This window comes from Cavia porcellus, unplaced genomic scaffold (genome assembly GCF_034190915.1).
Source record: "Cavia porcellus strain 051 isolate PalLab524CR breed Dunkin Hartley unplaced genomic scaffold, mCavPor4.1 scaffold_16, whole genome shotgun sequence".
In the NCBI taxonomy this organism is placed as follows: Eukaryota; Metazoa; Chordata; class Mammalia; order Rodentia; family Caviidae; genus Cavia; species Cavia porcellus.
Window position 1 is genome coordinate 5,876,061 of NW_026947499.1, and position 20,249 is coordinate 5,896,309.

Here is a 20,249-nt window from a genome sequence, read left to right on the forward strand (position 1 = left end):
GTCCCCTCAGCTCCAGCTGTGTACCCTCCAGTGCAGGGAGGAAGACATGTCTGTTGTTTCATGCCACCCTATGCGTGCAGTGTTGAGATGGTGGTCACAGGAGGCGATGACAGGGCAGCACAGTGCTCACTGGGTGGCTGAGGGTGGAAGCAGCCCTGGTCTCCACGTGCCAGACCCTGGAGGGCCACCATCGGCAGTTCTCATAAGGTTCGGCATCCTCACAAAGCTCCAGGACCTCACATAGAAATCTCAATTTGAAAGATCTCTGAGCTGAGACCAATTTCAACCTGGCGCAAAAAGTACTTCCGTCTAAGCAGGAGCTGTGGGTGTTCTAAAGTAGCCACCAGGCGGGTTAATAACCGCTGCCATCTGCCCAGAGTGCAGCCTGGGTTCCCCGGTCTCTCTTCTTTAATACTGTGTCCTCTCGCCCCACAGACAAGGCAGCAGGACTGGAAGAAGGGAAAGAGCCTGTTGGGGTCCTCTGGATGTCCCCCCATCCTGCACCCTTATGTGTGGAGTTTTGAAGGTGGCTGATGGACTAATGTGTGTGAATGTGGGATGAAGAGCCTGGTGCTGGGACTGAGAGAGCCACGTCCTGGCTGTGGGTGGCACCGAGCAACAGGACTGCAGCCTGGATGTGACACAAAAGGACAGGAAGAATACAGGCTGCTGCTGCTGCTCCTCTGTCTCCTGCTTGCTGGCCTCACCACCCTGCCTTGAAACCAGCAGACTGTGGACTGAAACCTCCACAAACTGTGAGCCAAATAAACCTTTCCTCCTTTAAGGATGGGTGCCGGGTATTTTGTCTTGACAATGACAAAAGTAACTCAGACAGGGTCCTTATAGGGGTGGGTGGGTATAAGGTCATTTTAAGGTAGGGTGAACCCTAGTCCAGTAGTCATTATCTTTCCTGCTTGTCCCTTTAGGATTTAAGACCCATGTATGGGGGACCCTAGAGGATGTCACATATCACAGGAAACCCACTGCACTGCGGGCCCTAGAGAAGAAGCTGAAAATGCACGTGCAGCCGTCTCAGTGCCCAAGGTGACCCAAATGACAGTTCACCATGGTGATAAATGTCTGGAGGTTCACTGTGAGGTGCTCTTATAATTGTAGAGACCAAAGGCAACTCACATAATATCATGATGTCTCAATAAATCTAGTATTAAAATATTTATACATATTTTACTGTTCTTGATGTATATATTTTGTGGTATACACATATACGTCATTTGCATGTATATGTATGTACACACATGTGTATGAGCTATGTACAGTGTGTGTATACACAGATGTGGAACAACTGGGTCACACGGTGCTTTTACTGTTAACTTTCTGAGGAATTTCCGTGTTTCTCTCCACAGCGGCCACACCGCCCCCATCTGCAAACCTTTGTGAGTGAGGCTTGGTGGAAACTGAGAACGGGCTTTTGAGGATGATGTTTGCTTTGCTTGTTTTTAACTTTAATAGGAAGCGGAATATCACTAGCATTTGGGAAATGCTTCTTTCAGCTCATTGTCTTGTCTGTGTTTCTGAATATGAGTCTTTTCAAAAGCAAAGAATGCTTAAACCTTTCAGATCAAAAACACTTTTGTCTTCTGTGCCACGAAGTCTGCCCTACTGTTTCCCATGTGCCAGATGGGAGCGGTGTCCGGGTTCTGAGACTGATCGACATTTCTGTGGCCTGGGTTTCCTCACGGACATGGAAGACCTCAAGTTTTGGGCTGAGCCACTGTCGTTGTGATTCTCTCCCTCGCCTGCTGCCACACTAGAAGCAACTACACCTCCCCAAGGAAGGTGGGATCCTGCAGTCTCCCCGATGCATCTCTTCTGGACCCCCTCATCCTCAGAAAGTCCAGGTCTCAGGGTCCTTTGAAGCCATGAACCTTGTTTTGGGGCCAATTTCCTACAAGTGGGGACAGCCCTCCTGGGCAAAGTTGCTGTCCTCTGGACCTCCAATGAGGTCTCACATGTGGAAATCCAGTTCAGCACTAATTGCTTTAGAAATGGTCTTTCGAGTAGATCAGTTTAGGGCTGGCTTGTTTATCAAAGACCACTGGCCCGTGTAATTCACCATCCAACTGAAATTCCTTAAATTACTTTCTTTTAAAATAGCGAGACTGTTATGGTTTATGTCTGTCCCCCAGGCCTCATGAGTTTGCATTGTGCATTTGTTATTGGTTCATTTTCTAGTGCTTGGATTGATGGTGTCAGTGCTCCACCCACAAAGAGGTGGAGCCAGGATGTGATGTAATGGCAGGAAGAAGGTGTGTCTTGCCCTTTGCTGGTTCCTGTTTGCTATTTGCAACCTCCATGAATTGCGGCCCAGCCTTGCCCGCCTGCCTTGGAGCCATCTGAGTGTGGACTGAAAACTCCAAAAACTGTAAGAAATAAACCTTTCCTTTCCCAACTTGGGCTTCAGGTATTTTGTCTCAGCAACGAGCATAAAGTAACTAAGACAGAGACTTTAGAAGGTGGTTATTTAATTATAAAGCACCTATGGGAGAGACAGATAAACCTAACAGACGGTTTTATTTCATGGGCAATCCCACATGGGAAGTGACTTTTTGTGCAGATGAGAAATCCATCACGTTGTACCTTCCTGGCTCAGGTTTACTGCCCACTAGAACTTTCTTTTTTTTTTTTTTTTTTTTTTTTTTTTTTTTTTTTTTGTCTTTTTCCTTTTCCCTTTTTACCGGTACCAGGGATCGAACTCACGACTGCCTGCTTGCAAGGCAGGCGCTTATGCTGCTGAGCTAAATCCCCAGCCCCCGCCACTAGAACTTTCAATGTAATGCCTGGTCCTCTGTTCCTCTCCCTCCCTTCAGTGTGAGATGCTACTCTATAAAGTATAAAGACCAAACATTGGAACCCGTGGTCGCAGGATTATGAAATTCATCAATTTGGTTTCATACCTTTGCAAGATACAGAAAATCCAATCACACACAGGTAACAGCACATACAGTGACACTTTATGTAGCTGAAGTACGCAGGGAGGAGCAGGCTGTACGTCCAGCCACCTGCATGGCTGATCAGCACGTAGTTTATCTGTGACTTTGTCCTGTGGTTTCCGCCATGTGTTCCCATGGTCAGCCAGGCTCTCCCGCCACGATGCCAGCCCCAGCCCTCCTGGCTCACAGGTGTTTTCCAAGGAGCTGCTGTCCAGCCTGGGTGCAGTTTGGCCCGAGGGAAAGTGTTTAAATTACTAGTCTACGGGGGACCTCCAGGTCTAGCCAAACTCCTCCACTCTGTGGCATTTAGGGTGGAGTGTCTGCTTGATTGGCTTCGAGTCTGGCGGAACACACTTGTGGGTGAGTCTGGGGGATCACAGCCTTGGGGATTTGTGTGGTCTCTCACCCCTTCCTCTTTGGTGCTGCCCCTCTGCTCTGCTTCCTGGCCACTGTGAGCCGAGCAGCTTTGCTCACCAGGCCCTTCTGCCATGATGTTTCTGCTGTGGATCCAGTTGGCCATGAACTGAAAGAGGGAGCCAATTAAACCTCTGCTCCTCCAAGTCACAGGTGTCAGTCGAAGGGGTGAGCAGATACAGGTTACCAGGGGAAGGAAATGCTCCAGAGAGAGGGAGATGGCACAGCCCCACAAGGGCATGCAGTGGACAGTGACTGGCCAAAGGGCAGCTGCAGGACACAGTCAGGGACATCACAGGGCTCCAAGGCACACAGGGATGGCAGGCATGGTAGCTTGTGCTGTGCTTCAGGAACTTGGTTGACACAGGTCTGCCTGCCATGGATTTCTTGTATGCACAGCACGTGCCCTCTTCACCCAGGGTCAGTCCTCTGACCCACTGGGACTAAAGGGTGCACAGTGACAGTCCTGCCACATTCCTGCCAGAGGAGGAGTCACCTGGAAATCTGCAGCAGGCAGGATCAGCCACACCTGAAATGACTGCTCTTAGCTGATGTGTGCACCAGCACTTCCTGAGGAAAACTCCCTGCAGGTCACCACCCCAGAGAAATAATGGAGGCTTAGAATTCTGCAGTGGGTTCTCTGTGGCAGGTGTGGAAGTGGGGGAATTCTGCAGGAACTCTTGGTCTACAGACTGACTCAGGGGGAGGAGTGTTTTCCTGAGATGCAGCACCTTCCTGTGAGGGAGCTGGGGTTCCTGTGGGCCCAGCACCCATTCTCTCTCCTGCAGGGAGTAGGCTGTGCTGTGGAAGCACACCACACCAATGACACTTTCCCAACAACGCAAATCTCATCTGGAGTTCAGCAGTCAAACTACAGCCATTTGGGTCACCAAAAAACAATAAGGAAGTCTTCTTTACACACGCAAATATATTCTGAGTGGCACTTCAGTGTTACAATTATAAGATGCTAGAAGATAATGAAATTAAGATTTTAAACATCAAACCCTATTTAAATGGTGGTTATGTTTGCCGCTGGATCAGGAATCAGCACATTGTCTCGCTCTGTTGGGTAAATATTCATCAGAGTGTGGTGACATTCCGTGATGAGGGAGGGCTAGGGAGAAATTAGACTTCCTTTGTGACCTGTGGCTCCAGCTCCAGGTGTCTTTGAGCCTGATGGGAGAAATCTCAGGGTTACACAAGGTGTCTGCTGGCACCAGGCTGGCTGTTGGAGCAGCCGAGAACAGACTGTGCCTCTAGCTCAAGGTTAGAGTCAAATTCAAATACTGGATAATTGGATCCACAGCCGGCTGTAATTGTCAGCAAGTAACAGAAAGCTGCTCAGGCTGATTAGCTGTGCAGTGCAATTATTTGCTTTAATAAAAGAGCACAGTTCTCTCCACGGATGGAGCCTGCACGCGGGGTGCTGCGTGGGAGCCTGGGCACATGTGCGCAGGTGGTACCTGCAGGTGCGGCCTCCTGCGGTCCCTGCATCAATTAGGGGTGCTCATCACCCCTATTTTAGGGGTGGAGGAGATTGAGGTTCACCGAGCTACCACACAGCGAGGGGAAGAGCTGGAACTCTCGCGTGCTTGACTCTAGGTCATTTTGAGAGATGCTTTTGCAAAGACCCCCTCCCCAGTGCAGGGAACTTGGTCCGGATCTGTAGAGGTGAGGCTCTACCTCCTGCACATGGGGAAAACCTCCCTGTAGGCCGCCACGCCCTCCCAATTCGGAGCGCCCTCTGCTGGCCCCTCCTGGAGAATGAACAACTAGGCTAATCTCGGTCGGTGTGCACCCTCTAACGGCGGCCACGGGGAATGCACTGCGGTGCAGCCAGGCTCCCTGCAGGATCCAGCATAGTTTAAACCTGGACCCCAATGCAGACCCAGACTCACTGAAACCAAGGTTTCTGCAAGCAGGCTGCTGCAGGGGCTTCAAAAATGGGCCACTTTTTGAGGAGACAGCATTTTCATGTCAAACTGATTTCTTACATTTCTCCTTGGCCTCTCCTTGGCAGAATCAGTGAACAAGGCATCTCTTCATTCTGGCTTTTGGGAAGCTGTCCAGTCTCCAGGAAGGGATTCGATGGAGCAATGGTGGTCACGGTGTCACTCTGCTCTCCAATACCATCTGTGACACGTGGGCTTCTTGGGGGTGGAGCAGTGACGTGGTGACAGGTTCAGGAGGTGGGCTGCATCAAATTTGGCCAACTCTGTCCTGACATTTTGGACTCTGACACTTTGTATTAGAGTCTATGCTTCAATTTACTCAAGTGCAAAATGAGGAAGAAACACGACTATTATGGTTTATGTCTGTGGCCCCCAGGCCTCATGTGATTGCATTGTGCGTTTGTGATTGGTTCATTCTCTAGTGCTTGGATTGATGATGTCAGTGCTACACCCACATAGGGGTGGAGCCAGGATGTGATGTAATGGCAGGAAGAAGGTGTGTCTTGCTCTTTAGCTGGTTTTCACCTTGCTGTTTCCAGCCGCCATGAACTGTGGTCCCGTCATGGCAGCCTGCCTTGGAGCCAACTGAGTATGGACTGAAACCTCCAAAAACTATAAGAAATAAACCTTTCCTTTCTCAACTTGGGCTTTAGGTATTTTGTCTCAGCAACAAGCAAAAAGTAACTAAGACAACGACCTAACCTGCTAGGGAGGCTTGAATTACCCCAGTGCTCCTGGAAGCTCTTAGTGTGATCAGTTAACACCCTAACTCTGAACTTCTCCCCTCCCTTCAGAGGCACAGACAAACCCTGAACCCTCCTCCCTGGGGAGGCAGCTGGCTCAGTGGGTGACCTTGATGGTGAAGGACATCTTGGTGTCTTGACATGGCCCCAACAACACGCAGCACTGATGTCGCGGACCCCAAGTACACATTCATCCCAGATGCCACCAAGGATGAAATGGGCTTAACCTACTCATGCAATAGATGTGCTTGGGATTCAACCATTGACAAGATACAGCACACAGGATGCTCGCACACCAGCCAGTATCAACCACCGTGCCCTTTCTATGAGTTCTCACCCACACCCTGCAAAGGAGGGGTCATTCCATTCTTGTATCAATGGGGTCACAGGCCCAAGGAGTCAGGTCACTCATCTGACACTCATAACTAATGAGTTCCTGATCCATGTCCATGGAACCTCAGAGATACCTCTCGGGCCTTTTCCTCCAGGGGATTCAGAAGACCCCATGACGTTGGACTGATCCCCCGAGTAGCATCTTGGCCTATTCAGTTCCCCCAAATAACCTCCCACCTAATTCGCCCTTTATTCATGTGTCAAAGGCAACATTTTAATGAGCCTGGATCCCTCCGTCCCTCTGAGGCCCTGGAGGTCTGAGACCTGAGCAGCCACCAAGACCCCATGCTCAAGGGCCACACATTGTCACCATCTGGAAATTCTTGATTATTTTATCACTGAACCTGGGTTTTGTAAGTGATGTCTGGCAGGGCAAGAGGCCCTGGAAGTGCCACAGGTGTGTCTGCCTTTTCTCAGTATCCCACACGCAGATCCCACCTGTGACACTCTGTGAATGCAGATGCTGTGGTGTGTGTGTGATACATGGATGTGCAGAGGGACCCACAGATGGTGCAGAGGGCCAGGTGTGTCTGAGACTGGACCTGGACACCCAGCAGGTCACGCTTGCCTCTGAGCTAGTTTGCTTTGCGAGCAGAAAGAAAGCAACAGCATAAAAGTGAATGCCCAGGGAGCAGGCCACGGGGTTTCCTCCCTCTGATTCCTCTCTCATCTTAGTCAGATACTCACACCAGAGTGAAATAGGGAAGCGGAGCCAGCAGAATAACCTGCAGTCCCTGTGCCCCACAGCCCTCCTCCCTCATCGGTAAGCCTGGAGACAGACAGCAGGAGAAGTGCACAGCGAGCTCCGGAACACAGACGCTGGGTCCAGGGTTGCTTTGCAGGACGCCCACTGCTCCTTCAAGGGCCAGTTACACAGGAACTCACAGCCATTGGATCAGGATTTCTCAGGTCCAGGGATTCTACCCATGAGTCAAACGTGCTGGTATTTGCATCTTAAACTGGCAGGGACCATATAAAGAAAGAGTGATGGTGCAGGTCACACTGAGGACTGAAACCTTCCAGCTGTCTCCACTCGGAACACGGAAGAGCCAAGAAAAAACATTGAAAGAAGCACCCCAGAAGGAAGGCAGGAACACACTTTTTACTTTAACTCTGCGGTATTTTATCCCCACTTTACCCTGTCTTTTGAAGAAGAGGCCCCCGTTTTCCTTTTGTGCCAGGCCCTGAAAATTCTGTAGCTGGCTCTGCCCACTGCATCCCACCTGCCGTGGGGCCCTGTTTTAATGATTCCTCCCTGCAGAGGGAAAGGTGGCAATGTACCCCCAGCTGCAGCCCCCTCAACCCAATATGGGATGGAGCCCATTAGCAGGAGATCAAGTGTGTGCTGTTTCAAATTAGACTTTAGAACCAGAGGCGGGAGTGGGCGTTTCCACTAATTGATTGAAATAACTATGAGAGTGGCCTGCACTTTTCTTCCTCACAAATAAACGCACTCCTGAAAGTCCTTTCAAGCACCTCTCTACACAGAAACAGGCCCTCATTGCTCTAGGCTGGAGACCTCTCTGGTGCAAGTGGGAGGAAGGTGGGCTCAGACCAGCTTTAGGAAAATAAAGGCAACTGATGGCTTCACATAATGGCACACAATGTGCCTCAGAGCAGCTTCCTGCAGCCGTTTTCCAGGGACCTCAGAGCTTCTGAGCCTCTGCTCTGTGATCCCTCGTGATCACAAAGTGGCTGCCAGCACCTCACAAACTTCCTCGTCCACGCCTCTGGAATCTGAACTGGTAGCTTAGGAGTTTATGTCAGTCTGAGTCCTTCACAGGAGCACAGGAACAACAGTTCTCTGGAGGGAATTCAGTGCACTCAGACAGCAATAGAGCACGGGCAGAAAGGGAAAATTCACAGAGTATTGATAAAACAGCCAGATCAAGTTCAGACTGAATTCATAGCCGTGACCTCACTTACAACCACAAATATGTGGTTTTCTGCTTATTTGGTGGATTTTTGTTCTCGTCAACAAAAATAATTACAAATTTTAGTGAACCCTCTTCTGTACCAGGTGCTCCCTGGCCTCTGCTTCTTAGAGCCCCCAAACCCAGATGATGGGCCCTCAGGCCCTCAGAAATATTAATCCTGCCACCATCGTGACCCTGGACACGATCGGGACTTGAGTCCTGTGTGTGGTGAGGGCTCCAGCGTGCACATGCAGTGTACAATCATGGGCACGTGCTGTGTTCCCGAACGTTACCCCTCGCTGTGCTCAACCCCAATGTCGATTCTTTTTAACAGAAATAAAACTGAGCGTTGACAAATTCTTTCCACCGAAGATGGCATCTTCCTACTGCACACAGACAGGGCAACAAACAGACACTCGGCTCCCCCAAGTGCCCTCCACACCTGATAATCCTGAGGTCCCGATGCCCCACCCCACTCCCACCCCATGCCCAGGCGTCTCTGAGGCCAGACTGAGACAGGACCGAGCTCAGATGGAAGCTGCCGGGGCTCGTCCATGACCAGCGTGCACACTGGCTTTCCAGAAACACCGAGACTCCTGGGCGACAGCGGGTCACAGGAGCCCCTTTTCTCTGAGAGGGTGTGGCTTTGTTCCTACACCTATTTTAGATTTCCAGGATGCATTTCCGATAGCAGGGAGGCTGCTAGCTCGGTTCAGGCCACTGGGACCCCTAGCATTTCTTTTATTTAGTTTTCCTTGGGTGCCTTGTGCATGCTAAGCTCCTCTGCTTCCCTCACTGGGTGACTCCAACCCTGCAAAGTGCTTTTGCTGATTCCCAGGGGAGTGCCTTTGTTGGATTCTCTTTATATCTAAGTCCCCATTGTCACCCTCTGATACTCTCTCAAAGGCCAGCAGGCAAATCCATCCTCAGCAGGTCCCCTGGAAGCTGAGGGGACACCTCTGCAGGCTTTATTCCCAGATGCATAGAAGGTGTTCTACCAAGACGCCCACCTTCCTTCCCCACCGACTGCTGGAGATGAGTGTGTTGCCCCAGCTGCCCTTGGGTGGCCGCTGAAGTTGTCCCAGTTCATCTAAGAGATTCAGAGAATACTTGGCTTGGACCTCCCAGAACTGGGACCTTCCACAGCAGCCTCTTTGAACCTGAACTGAGAATGTTCTAGAATGAAAGGCTGGGGCTTCCTCTCATTCTCTGGGACCGTCTTCTCCCTGGTCAATGAGATGAACTGGCTGGGTTTTTACTGCTTGCTTCCAGATACAGTGGCCGATGTGGTGGAAGCTGTAAGCTCTGTAACTGTGCTGAGCTGCTCTTCAGCATCGTGAGCTCCTTAACTCCCGCAGAGTCCGGGCCTCCTGCCTGTAAGTTGAAGCCATCCCTGTGTCCTTGCCACCTGTGCCCAACCCTCAACAACCTGGGCTGCGTCTCAGGGTTCAGATGCCACCACCAGGCCCCGGCCAGCCTCAGAGGAGCAGGAAGTGGTGGGGCAGTGGTCAGCACTAAGGGCTCCCACAGAGTGGCCCCTTCGTGGTTGTCACTGCAGCCATCACACCCAGCTCCCTGGAGTCCTAGGCATCATTCTACCTGGTTCCTAAGGGACCAGAACCTGAGGGACAGCAGTGGGGCCGGGTGGGAGGCCAAGTTCAGTAAGGAAGTGCTGTCCAGACCTTCCCTGTCAAGAAACACAAGATGATGAGAATATTTGACTAGAATGGCATGACCAGGTGGCGCTGGCCACCCCAGACCCCAGCAGGACCCCCGTAAAATACTAAGAGGGTCAAAGTCAACCCGGGCACCCCTGCTCTGCAGATGTGGTCGAGGGCACTGAGGCCAGGGCCTCTGTGGGGAAGAAGCACGCATGTCCTTGTCACCTGTTGCTGCCCCTGCTGGTCCAGCCAGGCCCTTCCCCTGCTAAGAATGCCTCCGGGGTCCCCCTCCCAGTCCTCCTGCTTAGCTTCTTCCCATATTAGGGTCAGGGGGCCCCAGAGGGACAAGAAGTGTGGCCAAAGGCGTGGGACAGAAGCAGGAAGCATCTTTCCAGCCATATTGGGGCTTTGTCTCCTTTGTTCATTTTTGAAGATAATCACCCTTTCTCATGGCGTATGGGAAGCATAATTTACTGGCAGTGGATGGACAGTTGTGGGGCGCAGAGCTCTGAGAACTGAAAGCCACGTCTTCATCGATGTGACACAGGACACCTCCTCCGCCCTGTCCACCACCGCTCCATGCGAGCTCCTGGGAAAGGAAAGCTGCTCAGCCTCCTGGTCTCCTGTCCTCCTGTCCTCCTGTCCTCCTGTCCTCCTGCCCTCCTGCCCTCCTGTCCTCCTGCCTTCCTGTCCTCCTGTCCTCCTGTCCTCCTGTCCTCCTGCCCTCCTGTCCTCCTGTCCTCCTGTCCTCCTGTCCTCCTGCCCTCCTGCCCTCCTGTCCTCCTGTCCTTCTGTCCTCCTGTCCTCCTGTCCTCCTGCCCTCCTCTCTGTTGGGAGCAGGAGCCAGGGGTCCGGCGGTGAACGGGTGTGGGAAACCACGCACTGAAGCTGGACCTCAATCAGTTCCTCATCCTGCAGTGACCTCAGCCTTCTAGACAAAGCATCGCGCTGATATTAACCTGGGAAAAGCTTCATAACATAAACAATAGAAGTTTCTCATGGGCCCAAGAACATGTTTACCTCCTGGGCTGCACAACATAGAAGTTTCTCACGGGCCCAGGAGCATGTTTACCTTTGCTGTGTGCACAAGAAAGTGTCCTGAAGTGACTTGTACTGCTCTTTGTTTTGAAACATTATAAAAACTCTGTAGTCCTTCAATAAATCGCCTTTTGCCTCCTGAGCAACTGGTCTCCCTGTGTCTTCAGTCTCTCGCCTGACTCCTTCCCCGCGCTGGCCGCGGCACCTGGCACCTCTCCTCCTGTCCTCCTGTCCTCCTGTCCTCCTGTCCTCCTGTCCTCCCGGCCTGCTGCCCTCCTCTCCTCCTGTCCTCCTCTCCTCCTGTCCTTCTGTCCTCCTGTCCTCCTGTCCTCCTGTCCTCCCGGCCTGCTGCTGAGGCTCACAGATGAAACTGGAAGGGTGCGCTCACCTGCATTTCCGCCTCCAGTCCAGGAGGCCGTGCACCCCAGCAGTCCCCCCCTTTTCCGTGCTGAAGGCACCCAGGGCAGGGGAGCCAGAGCGTGGCGTGGCCGTTTTCCTGCTGCGGCCCAGGGTGGCTTCCGTGGGTGTTCCTGAAGAAGAGGGGACTGTGACAGATCTTGTTTCTGTCCTGTGGATCCTGTCCGTGTTCCTTTCAGGTAAATATCCAAGAGCGAAGCTTTAACAGCAGCGGGATCCCACGCTCCTGACCGCAGTCTTCATGACCTCGTGCTTCCTCCGCATCCTGTGACCCTGGGTACATGGTGCGAGCTGATGTCCCCGAGGCTCTGAATCTGGGTTTCTGTAACCACACAGGAGGCTCTTTTCTTTACTAATCATACACTTTCCTGGGGGAAATTTCTATGCAAATTTGCTTCCCGTTCTCAATTTTGCTGTTTGTGTTTTTTATTGTGATCTGATGGCTCATGAATTCTCGAATTAAACCTTGAATTAAGACCACTTTCTCCTCCTCTCCGTGGATTACCTTTAGTTTTCATAATGACGCTATTTGAAATCACAGATTCTAATGCTTATGAAATCTATTTTGTTCCTGCTAAGTAATTTTTGTCTTAATTCAGAAATCTTTTATCTAAAGAGTAAAACAAAAAGATTCCCTCATGTGTTCTTCAACAAGTTGTGACATCATTTGTCCAGAGCTATGACTACCGCACCTTGACTTTCTGTACAGAGTCAGACACGGCTTGAGTCTCTTTTTTCTCCGTGTGAATCTCAGCTGTCTCCAGCCTGTCTCATGAACGGCTTCCGTGACTCCATGAATTCTTTGAATTCCTGTATTCAAGATCAAGTAACTGTGCAAGGGCGGCCCCATCTCAGGAGACTAGCGGCTCTGCTGGGGTATCTGTGGACCTCTCACCAGTGCGAAGCCATCGTGATCACCGCGGTCTTCAGTCCACCTTGGAGCTGGTCAGCTCGGGCTCTCAACGTCTGCTTCTCCTTTCAACACTGCTTTGGCTGCTTGACATATTCTGACTTTCCTTTAAGCTTTAGAACCAGTGTTTCGGTTTCCGTGAGGAGGAAGGAGGACCTGTGCATTGCCTCACCGCCGTAGAGCAGTGTGGGAAATCCAACCCCTCAGAGTGCCAACACAGAGGCTCTCATGTCAGAACTGTGCTGTGTGTTCTTCCCATGTATTTGGGTTGTCATTCATTTCTTGCAATAATATTTTGTACTTTTCAGGATAGATGACCTGCAAACATCTTCTTATATTTATTTTCAAGGGTTTTTTACTTTTTAGTGATCCTATAAATTGTATTGATCAATTGTATTCTACAGATCTCTATTTCTAGGACACAGAAACACATTTACCTATCAACCTCAACCCAGCTAACCAACTTTGTTTACAGTGTCGGCATCTTTTTTTGGCATTAGTGTTAAGGCAAACTTTATAATCACAGGGAACTATTTTCTCTCCCCGCGAATTTTGACGCAGTTTTTAAAGAATAATATCAGCTTTTCCTCAGTGCTGCGGATGGAGCTCTGGGCCTGTCACGTGTTGGGCAAGCACTTTACACTGAGCTGTGTCCCCACCCCTGAGAATGACCTGATTCCTTCCTTATGTGTTTGATATCACTCATGAGTGAAGCCACCAAGACCTGAGACGTTCAATGCATTGAACTGACACAAGCCCGCGCACACACTGATTCCTCTTGTCTCGGTTTTGTTAGCTGGTGCTTTTTAAGTAGTCTGTTCCTCTGTCTACTGTATCGGATTTACTGCTACACAGTTATTTACAACACAGTCTTATTACTGTCTCTAAAGCTTAGTGGCTTATTTTCATGTGTGTAACTGACACTGGAATTCCAAATTTTATCTCATTAGTCTTCCTAGAAATTTATCAACTTCATTGCTTCTTTCAAGAAAACAACTTCTGGTTTCCTTGATGTTCCTGGTTGTTTGCTGTTTCGTACATTTCCACCCATTAATAATGCTTCCTTTTACACGCCAGCTTTAATCTCTTCTTCTCTAGTTTATCCTCCGGGAGATGCGTTGGACTGAAGAATTGCAGACTTTTTCTGAAAAACGCTGGACAGTGCACACTTCAGACATCACGGGCAGCACAGCCTGTGTCAGAGTCACCAAACTCCGCCACTGCCACATGGCAGCTGCTGTGTGCACCATGGGCTGAGTGAACAAGGCCCCGTGACAATAAAACCTTATTTACAAAAGCAGGCATCGGTGAGATCTGGCTTATGGGCATGCAGTCCATTTGTCCCTACATAAAATGACTGGTTTAACAAGTTCTTCATTTACAGAGAACACAGATAACCCGTGAGGGTTTAAGCAGCTCACAGTGTGATGTGCTCTGTTCCCTGTCACCCAGTTCAAGTTTTCTAGTCTTGTGATTTTCTTCTTTGACCCATGAGTCCCATAGAATTCTGAGGCTTAATTCCTGGCTATTTGGAAGTTTTCTAGGTAGCTTTCTTTTTTCATGGATTGCTAGGTTAATTTTTTGAGATCAAAGAACATATTCCAGAGGAATCCAACCCTTCAGAGTTTGAGAGTAGTTACATCATAATCATCATGGATGCTTAGGAAACGCGCCCAGTTGTTGAGTGTAGTGTTTCCTTATTAGTTGTGCCTCTTCACATTTTTAATCTCACATGAGGAAACTATTTATTATATTTTTCCACAAATCTGTGTCACTTTGTGTCTAATGTAAATCCTTAGTTGTGTGGCTCCCTTTATTTAACCCCTCATGTGCTATCAATATGAGGAAATATAGATTATTAGAATGTATAGATATTAGATATATATAATCTATATAAATAGATTAATGGAAATATAGATTATTCAGATGCTAGATGACTGATAGATAGGTCTAGAAAATAGAAAGACAGTTAACCTTGGTTCATGAACTTAATTCTTTCTACACTTCTGGTCATAAATGAAATTGGACAAAATCAAATCAAAAATTACCCTAAGGTCAGCACTGAACCTAATCACTACATTTTGATTCATTTCTTATCCAATTCAGTTTGCAAACAGAATCATAGAAAGAATTAAGTTTGTGAACCAAAACAAAATTACGTGTGTGTGTGTGTGTGTGTGTGTGTGTGTGTGTGTGTCTAATTCTCTATTACTTTTGGGATAAATTAAGAGAATCAGCGGAAATAAATAATCTAATTGGTGAACAAGAAAGGTTGAGATGATGTAATCCAGAGAAAAATAAAGAACATAGGGAAAAAAGAATATTAAAAATAAGCAAAGCCTCAGAAACACATGTGAAAACATCTGCACAAAAGAGGGCCAGGAAAAAAGATGGGAATGGAGCAAGTTTTAAAAGAACAATTGTTAAATACTCTCCAAATTTCATAGAAAACATTAATCCATACATTCAAGGAGTCGGGCACACTCCATGTGGAATAAATACAGAAATCCACAGTCACAGATAAGAGCAAAGACAAGGAGGGAGAAAAACCTAGAAGAAGACACAAAAAACCACAGTGAAATTCACAGCTGCTTTTGCACCTGAAATGCTGGAGCCCAGAAGGGAACTGGATGTTATATATATATATATATATTTAAGAAAGAAACACTAACTGCAGGTTAAACTACCCCTGAGAGAATCCGTCACTGGCAGACTTCCCTGTAATAAATGCTAAAGGAAGCCATTCAAGGTGACAGTGGGTGATCCCGAGAGTAATTCCAATCCACATACTCAAATCACTGGGGTAAAAGTAACTATGCAGTCATAGAACACAGAACAACGCACACCTCATCTCCTTGCTTAACTGATTTGCAGAGTTCCTGCGTTACACACCATTACACACGAATGCATTACACAGCTGCACCTGTAACATATTTAGGTACAATGTGGCTGCAAGCAGCTCTGACCCATAATGAACTGTGGCAACACGCCCAGGTCTCCTCCACGGGCAGTTCGGGCCAGGTCCGAGTCCAGCCCATCATGGGAGTTCATCTGCGTTTGCCTTGCTCCTGAGTGGCAGTAAAGGGTCCTTCTGGAGTCCTGTTTCTCTGCTTGGGTGAAGGACAGTGGAGCTGCATGACAGATGCTCACAGCTTGGCCATTCGCTAGTCATAAAGTTATCTTCCTGAGCATGAGGCGGGGGGTCCTACTGGACCTCTCCATCCCTAGAGCAGTGTGATTAGTGCTGGCCAAGAGGAGACTGTGGACACCTAACTACAGTATCCAGCCGGGAGCGGGATGTTGGCTCCCTCTTGCCACAACCCCTCGATATGGCCAAACTGATGCTCTCGGGAGCTTGTTTGTTTTTCCAAAGCTGAGCTTGAGCAGAGCTCATCAGCTGTGCTGACTGTGGCTCAGGCACCAGAGCCAGGGAGCAGCTGTCCCGAGAGGGCAGGAGTGTGACCCTGGCAGTGAGGGGGTGGTCACTCTGGGATGCAGTGGGGACCCAGTTCCTAAGACATCTCGGTTACTCTGGTGTTGTGACACACACCAAGGCCGTGGTGAGGAACTGGAATCGCTGGAGCCTGTATGAGCTTTCCTGCTACTCGAATTTTACAGATAGAAACGACTTCCCCTGGCTGGCATCTTGAATAAAGATGTTTCTCTCTCTGAAATTCAACTCTGAGCCAGCACTCAGAAGGCTCAGGCAGGAGACCAGCCTGGGCTACAAAGTCAGCTCAAGGCCAGACTGAACTGCACAGCAAGACCTTGCCTCAAAAAGACAAAAAAAAAAAAAAAAAAAAAAAAAAGGAAAGAAAAAGAGAGAGAGAGAGTAATAGAGAGCAAGAGAGAGAAAGAAGGAAGCAAGGAAAGAAGGAGAGAAGGGAGAAAGGACTTCAACTCTGGAAGATTTAGGGACAAACAGACCATTCTTGGCCTTCTCCAAGAACTGGGTCTGCAGTCTCAGCTACCTCATTTGCCATGAGGGTCTCTTTTCTGGCAGCTGGGGAAAGTCCATGGCAAGACATGGGCTCCACATAATGTGCTCCCCCCAGAGTAGCCCTTGGGGCTCAGAGCAAGGTTATTTCTCTCACCACTCTGTCTTTACACCTCTGCCTGTTGTTCTTGTCTCTGATCCTCAAGATCTCAGACAGTGACTGTGGAGACACAGCCGCCTCCATCCTGGACCCGCAGGCTTCTCACTGGCTCCTTCCAGTGTCTGTCTGAAGAAGTGATTGGTGCCTACAGCCTACCAATCAACTGCCTATCATCAGGAACCATCCAAGATGCTTTATTTCTCCACTTTTCAAGCTGTTTGTAAAGTGTCTGTGTACAGATACATACCTGTAACCATGGCACGTGTGCAATACATCTTACTGAAAGCCATGGGATAGAATGCAGTTGCAGTCTACCACCAAACAGCATGTAAAATCACATTGTGACTGCATGCCCTGTTCATCACACCTGGTGTTCTCCAGGAACAAGAATCCAAGTGAGCTATTACAAATCGTGCTGCTATAAACATGGGAGCACATATATCACTGAGCATGACCTTTTCTATTTTTGTGGGAAAATACTCAGGAGATGGAGAGCTGAACTGAATGGATATTCCAATCCTATTTTTTGAGGAATCTCCACACTTATTTCCACAGCGGCTGCACCACTCTGCACTCCCACCAACAGTGAAGGGCTCCTTTTTCCCCACAGCCTCGGCAACATTTGTTATCCATTGATTTCTTGATGGCAGACATTCTTTCCAGGGTGAGATGAAATCTCAATGTTTTTTAACCTGCATCTCTTGAATGACCAGTAACGGTGGACATTTCTTCATGTATTTATTGCCATTTGTATATCTTCATCTAAGAACTGTGTGTTCCTCACAGATGCCAATATTTGGAGAGGGTCTTTGAATTTGGGGCATTAATGTGTAACTTGAACAACAACTTCTAAGGTAACAATATGTAGTTTATCAACTAATGATTTCTGTTTTTTTTAATTCTTTATTATTTCTACCCTTTTTTCTGTTTTGCTTTTTTTCTCTTAAAAAAAAAATCACTGCTGAAAATAAGAATCCAAGTGAGAAAAGTAAAACGTGACAGACAACACCTTCTTCCTCCCGCCCTCCAAATTCCTAACAATATTTGCTCCTCATCTTTGCTGTCTTGAAGCCACTCAAAAGCGCACACCCAGCCTGGTGTGTGGGTTTGGCTGCTTGCTCTGCTCCCCACCCAAATCAGATCCCCCTGGTGAGATGCGTCTGAGGCCGGGACCCACAGCCAGGAGCGTGGAAACGCCGAGGTGACACCGTGCTCCTCGGTCACACTGTAGTTTAAATATCACTGGTCATAAAAACACATGAGAGCCCCTCCATCACGGATCTGTGGGTGAGCCGGTGCCCGTGGTACTCTCCAGCCACTCCTCCACCCCCGGGTTGGATCTTTAGTTCTTTACTCCTGGTTGCTGCCTGCCACAGTGTCAGCAGTCAGTTAAATGCCCACTGACGTGGCAGAGGGGGTGGGCAGCGGGTCTGTTCTTGGAAGACACACTGATGCTAAAGCGAGGCTCAGAGGGCGGCAGCTGCAGGAAGGATCCCTGGGCCCGCGCTGCGAGGAAGTACCGAGTCCTCCACCTGGCGGGCCTGGCCTGGGTGTGCAGGGGCTGCTGCGGGCAGCGCCTGCCCTAGGACAGCTGTGAAGGCAGCGGTGCCCTCCCGCCTGTGTACAGATGCGCCCAAGGGAGACTGGCAGGGACTGACGAGAAACACGACACGGGACTGGGAAGAGCTGGAGGCCTGTTCTTCTCCTCAGCCTCCAAGACGAGGGGCCCAGGTTCAAAGGGAGCGGGCGCAGGGACTGCAGCGCACACGCCGTGTCTGTTATCGCCTTCACTGGATCAGATTCCTGCAGAGGAGCTAACAACTGAGCAGAAGGCGACTGAGCTGTACAGGCGCAGTGGGGAACAGGAAGTGCTCTGTGCCCTTTGACCCCGGAAGCGGAAACAGAAGTGTCGGGCCGGGTGACTGAGGCTGTGCATGCGTGAGGCACAGCCACCGGCCTCAGAATCCAGGACCTCGCCAGCCACAGATCTAAGCTGCTCAAAACAGCCAAATCCGACTGAACACACAGAGACTTCTCTTGTAAACATCTCTAAACTCTGCCACGGAACGAGGATTTATAGGCATTTAGAGTTTGTGAGGTATGAGACGTCATCAGTAACCCTGTACGCGCAGGAGGGTGTGTGGGGTGACAAGCTGGTACTGTACCCTTTTGTGTGAGAGACCTGAGAATCCTCGGGTTTGGTAAACTGGGGGGGGGGGTGCTGAAACCAAGTCTTAACAGATAAGGGGTGACCACAGCATTTCCAATGGGTGCCACAGACCCCAACGCCAAAGCAGCCCCATCCCTCTGTCTGTAAGGTGCTTTATTCTGGTGGGCTGGGCAGGGCACAGAAAGGTCAGCTCTCTGTCTTGGCAGCATCAGAGGAGATTTCAGTCCCTAGAATTACAGAGCTTCACATGCACGCTGACCCAGAGCCGCCATTAAACCAAAGAGACTTTAAATTCATTTCACAGAACACAGGGAGTATCCAGTGCTGGGAGTGGGTAAATGTTACTGCTTCTGTGAGCCGGGGGCATAATTTCCCTAATGGATGTGCGACATTATTTCCCATCTGGCAAATGACAGTGACCTGCTTGAATCACAATACAGTGCACCGACACATCAGGCCAGGTTAGGATATGTCTGTACTTCTGTTCTCTTAGAAATCTCTGAAAGCAAACAGCAGAAACACTCTGTCACCTCTTTAAATTGTACAAAGCCATAGTGGAGCCAATAGACCTCAAGAATTTCAGTGTCAAACAGAAGTTTTTTTGAAATGCAAGAGTTGAATGTTTTTCACTCATACACAAAAAATCTAAACATGAGGCTTCATTCTATTGCCAAACTCATTTCTGACTTTCTTTTTCCCCTTGTCTCTTTGAGATAGGTTTTACTACACCATGTACCTACACCTGAGATCCCGTGACTTGGCACTGTGTCCCAAGAAAGCACTTAGTGGGGTGCAGTCACCCAAGTTCTGATGGAGGGGGGCTGCACACCCAGGCAGCTTTTTGGTTCACTGGCTGATGATATTTGAAAAGTAAGAAAACCTGTTACTACACAGCTTCAGATTCCTCAGCTGGCCCTTACAGTGTCTGTAGGGCCTGGAGAAAGACCAGGTGCAGGGTGGACATTCTTGTGCTATGAAATGTCCTAATTCTTCCAGAAAGTGAGGGCTGACATTTGCTAAAACACCACAGATGGTGCTGGCAGTGTTGAGAAAGGCACTCGGACCAACAAAAACCCACAAGGACCTGGCCAGCACCAGCACCAACACCTCAGCAGCACCATCTTCCCAGCCACCCACATCTACAGGTTTGTGTCTGTGCCCAGAGCTTCCTTGACTGGGTCCACAGGGCCCTTAACCCCTGTCCCCATGCAAAGTCCCTGCCCATAAACAGATGCACAACTGAGCCACCAGCAAGGAAAGATCAAAAGGGCGATGGAGGCCAAAGACTGCCATGTGGTCAGCGCATTTGAGCTGCATTTCAAGAGGGAGCCCAGAGACACTGACAGGAACGTGGGTCCACATTCAGGAGACACCTGGCCCCCTGAGGAGCCAATTGGCAGCTGTCAACATGAAACGTTTGCAACTCTGGGAACCGGTTTCTTTTGGTACACATTTATTGCTGCATCAAAGGTGCTAAAATCTTTGGCTGAAAAGGAAAAAAAATATATACATACATATATGTATACAAACCAATCACACTGATTTTGAAACTAAGCTAGAAATATGTGGATAAATAATGAAACCAAC

At 49.2% G+C, this 20,249-nt stretch overlaps 1 long non-coding RNA gene across 27 annotated transcripts in view; it reads left to right on the forward strand.

The window, feature by feature from the left end:
- LOC101788242 (uncharacterized) overlaps positions 1-5,958 on the forward strand; it is a 61,546-nt gene extending 55,588 nt beyond the window's left edge. For 21 of the 27 annotated variants that reach the window (XR_010039571.1, XR_010039580.1, XR_010039585.1 and 18 more), the window contains 6 exons: positions 436-755; positions 927-1,044; positions 1,365-1,797; positions 2,194-2,383; positions 2,829-2,949; positions 5,386-5,958. This is a non-coding gene — a long non-coding RNA (uncharacterized LOC101788242). The remainder of the gene's footprint in view (positions 1-435; positions 756-926; positions 1,045-1,364; positions 1,798-2,193; positions 2,384-2,828; positions 2,950-5,385) is intronic. The other 6 variants (XR_010039579.1, XR_010039581.1, XR_010039591.1 and 3 more) reach the window with 6 other exon arrangements.
- Positions 5,959-20,249: the final 14,291 nt, after the last annotated feature.